Source organism: Taudactylus pleione, unplaced genomic scaffold, assembly GCF_031769625.1.
Source record: "Taudactylus pleione unplaced genomic scaffold, aTauple2 ptg000792l, whole genome shotgun sequence".
Classification (NCBI taxonomy): domain Eukaryota; kingdom Metazoa; phylum Chordata; class Amphibia; order Anura; family Myobatrachidae; genus Taudactylus; species Taudactylus pleione.
Genome location: NW_028285194.1, coordinates 3576570 through 3580953, shown reverse-complemented (window position 1 = coordinate 3580953; position 4384 = coordinate 3576570). Strand labels below are relative to the sequence as shown.

The 4384-nt window shown below is 38.6% G+C and overlaps 2 pseudogenes; one reads left to right on the top strand and one right to left on the bottom strand.

Moving 5' to 3' along the window:
• Positions 1-1045: 1045 nt before the first annotated feature.
• Positions 1046-1164, bottom strand: LOC148474955 (5S ribosomal RNA; annotated as a pseudogene).
• Positions 1165-3408: 2244 nt separating this feature from the next.
• Positions 3409-3527, top strand: LOC148474954 (5S ribosomal RNA; annotated as a pseudogene).
• Positions 3528-4384: the final 857 nt, after the last annotated feature.

The following is a 4384-nucleotide window of genomic DNA, read 5'->3' as shown; positions in this document are numbered from 1 at the left end:
ACACAGGAATAAACAGTCTTTCGCCCCCGGTGGATAGGAGGGAAAATAACCACTGTACATCGTGGTTATATGTGAATGAACAGTGAAGCACTGACATGCAGCGCTAAACAGGAGAAAATCAACATCATACCAATAAATGCATAATGCAGGTTGTAAGGTGCGGGCAAAAACCCACACGTGTAAACAATTGAAGAAACAAAGTAGCAAAAGAACATGTAAACTCCACACCCCAGTATTCCTCATTGGTGAATGTGAAAAAAGTGACAGTGTAAAACGAAAGTTCCAAGTCAAACTAAATAAAGATAATGATACATATACAAAAGATAATAACGCAATAAGACAGGATATAGGTAAAAATGGAGTATATAACCATACCGTTATGTATAAGCGGCATGTATACCATCAAAAGGATCCTACAAAGAATATATTGGTGAATACATCTACAAAACTGTGTGCTTCAGACAGGGTATAGAGAATAAAACAAGAGACTATACATAAGTGCCTCAAAAGTATATAAGGAAAAGGATGACTGTAGTATACATCCAACTGAAAGAATGTAGCAAGAGAGTCACAAAAGAAAAATTAAAGTAATGTTAACTATGGGGAAGAATAATCCATAGTATACAAATATGACTACCGTGAGGCTATGAAATAGATACACAAAGAACCTGGGGAGACTCAGCTGAGCTGAACCCAGAAATGTGCACAGGTGGTCACAAATATGACAAGACACGGACATATGTATAAATACAAAAATGACTTAGACCACCAAGAGAACATTCAGATGACTCAACGAGCAAATTGAACAGGATAGGAAAAAATTGATTAGTAAAAAAGTTATTAGTATAAACAAATGTTATTTAAAGAAACTAAAAAGTTGAAAAAATTGTAAAAGCTGAATGTTCTTATGACTCCAGATGTGCAAAATGTCCAAACGAGGAAGTGGCCTCACCAGGAGACAAGCCAGAAATTAAAAGGGAACATCTGCGACGTATCATATCACTCTTATATGTGCTACCAAGGTATGTTGGAGATTTCTATGTAGTACTTACAACACCGGATCTTCTCTGAAGGTCTCCCATTCAAGTACTAGTCAGGCCCAACACTGCTTGGCTTCCAAGTTCAGCTGAGATTGGGCAAGACCAGTGTGGTATGGTTGTAACAAATTACAACATCTCTCCCAGGTCTACACAGAGATAGACAAGAGGATCTTATGTTTTATGTCCGTCCCTGTGCATATCCTGGAATAATCTAACTGGTAGAAAAATACAATTGCATACATATGGACACAGAATGATATAGGACCAACAGTCACATGAAGGCACAAATCCAGGAAAAAATATTGAGCTCACAAAAAACAAGAAAAAGATAGAGTCTCATTTAGTCCAAAAGGAGTAACCGTATTCAATCTATGAATCCATTGAGTTTCTAATTGTAATAAACGCTTCTCACGGTCTCCTCCTCTCTTGTCCATAGTCACAAAGTTAATGATTTTATAAGATAAGGTCGCCAAAGAATGTCTGTTCTGCTTGAAATGACAAACAACCGGCTGGTCCACTTCTTTTCCCGACAAGACTTGTCGTATGGCTGTACGATGTTGAGCCATTCTTTCTTTAAATAGCCTGGTTGTTTTTCCAATGTTCACCAGACTACATGGGCATTTGATCATGTATACCACATATTTACTCGTGCAAGTCAAAATATGTCTGATGGGGAAGCGTTTGCTGGAATGAGGATGTGTAATGTAGTTACCGTGATCCATATAACAGCAGGTAGTACATCCTGTACATTTATAGCAGCCTGGTTTTTTGGTAAAAAAATGGATACCCTGGGAAGGAAGTGATTGAGAAACATCATTGTGCACTAACCAGTCCTTAAGATTCTTAGCCCTCCTATTGCACATCATAACAGATGAATCGTACAAAGATTTGATGTTAGTATCCGTGTTAATAATCGGCCATAGCTCTTTAGTGGTGGTGTTGATGTGGCGACTCATAGTGTTATGAGTGTTGGAGAAAAACATAATCTTTTTATTATCCTTTATTTTATTTTTCTGAGTGCAGATCTGTTCATGAGTCATTTTCATCACTTTGGTTTTAGAACCTTCTAATTCTTTTGCAATGTATCCCCTCTTGATAAATTTTTGTATCAGCTGATCAATTTCAAATTCAGCTGCACCCTTATCTGTGGTGATTCTTCTGATACGTAGAAACTGCGAATATGGTAATCCCTTCTTCAGGGAGACCAGATGGTGGTTCTGTGCATGTAACAGAGTGTTGCAATCAGTAGGTTTATGGTAGACTCTAGTTTCAAATCTGTCTCCTTTCCACTCAATTAATACATCCAGAAAGTGTACAGAGATAGAACTACATTCAAAAGTAAATTTGATAAAGTCATGCATTGAATTGATCTGTGTCATGCCTTACACGAATTCCTCCTGTGATCCTGACCATAAGATAAGTATGTCGTCTATATACCTAATGAAAAATTTGACATGTTGAAAAAAAGACTTGTTGTCAAAAAATAGATGCTTCTCCACATTAAACATGTAGATGTTGGCAAAAGAGGGGGCCACATGTGATCCCATTGCACATCCACGTAGTTGAAGGAAAAACTGGTTGTCGAACATGGAAAAATTTCTGGTCAATGTTTTTTCTAAAAGATTCAAGAAAAATGGAATATGAGGACCGGTATAATCACTGTTATTTTCAAGAAAATATTTGACACTCTGCAACCCCTGTTGGTGTATCCATTTTTTTAAAAAAAAAACAGGCTGCTATAAATGTACAGGATGTACTACCTGCTGTTATATGGATCACGGTAACTACATTACACATCCTCATTCCAGCAAACGGTTCCCCATCAGACATATTTTGACTTGCACGAGTAAATACGTGGTATACATGATCAAATGCCCATGTAGTCTGGTGTACATTGGAAAAACAACCAGGCTATTCAAAGAAAGAATGGCTCAACATCGTACAGCCATACGACAAGCCTTGTCGGGAAAAGAAGTGGACCAGCCGGTTGCTCGTCATTTCAAGCAGAACAGACATTCTTTGGCGACCTTATCTTATAAAATCATTAACTTTGTGCCTATGGACAAGAGAGGAGGAAACCGTGAGAAGCGTTTATTACAATTAGAAACTCAATGGATTCATAGATTGAATACGGTTACTCCTTTTGGACTAAACGAGACTCTATCTTTTTCTTGTTTTTTGTGAGCTCAATATTTTTTCCTGGATTTGTGCCTTCATGTGACTGTTGGTCCTATATCATTCTGTGTCCATATGTATGCAATCATATTTTTCTACCAGTTAGATTATTCCAGAATACGCACAGGGACGGACATAAAACATAATATCCTCTTGTCTATCTCTGTGTAGACCTGGGGGAGATGTTGTAATTTGTTACAACCATACCACACTGGTCTTGCCCAATCTCAACTGAACTTGGAAGCCATGCAGTGTTGGGCCTGACTAGTACTTGAATGGGAGACCTTCAGGGAAGATCCGGTGTTGTAAGTGCTACATAGAAATCTCAAACATACCTTGGTAGCACATATAAGAGTGATATGATATGTCGCAGATGTTCCCTTTTAATTTCTGGCTTGTCGCCTGGTGAGGCCACTTCCTCGTTTGGACATTTTGCACATCTGGAGTCATAAGAACATTCAACTTTTTACATTTTTTCAACTTTTTAATTTCTTTAAATAACATTTGTATATACTAATAACTTTTTTACTAATCAATTTTTTCCTGCTACCTTGTTTTTCCTATCCTGTTCAATTTGCTCGTTGAGTCATCTGAATGTTCTTTTGGTGGTCTAAGTCATATTTGTATTTATACATATGTCCATGTCTTGTCATATTTGTGACCACCTGTGCACATTTCTGGGTTCAGCTCGGCTGAGTCTCCCCGGATTCCTTGTGTATCTATCTCATAGCCTCACGGTTGTCATATTTGTATACTATGGATTATTCTTCCCCATAGTTAACATTACTTTAATTTTTCTTTTGTGACTCTCTTGCTGCATTCTTTCAGTTGGATGTATACTGCAGTCATCCCTTTCCTTATATACTTTTGTGGCACTTATGTATAGTCCGTTACAACCTGCATTATGCATTTATTGGTATGATGTTGATTTTCTCCTGTTTAGCGCTGCATGTCAGTGCTTCACTTATCATTCACATATAACCACGATGTACAGTGGTTATTTTCCCTCCTATCCACCGGGGGCGCCAGACAGTTTCGTCCTGTGTGGTGCCTGAGCGTCTGACGCAGCGTGGTGTGTCATCACGTTGGTGACGTCATCGCGCTCAGGACCCGATGCTCGGGAGGCGCACGAGGATGATGTCAGAGTCTGGCCCCCGGCAGTATGGAGC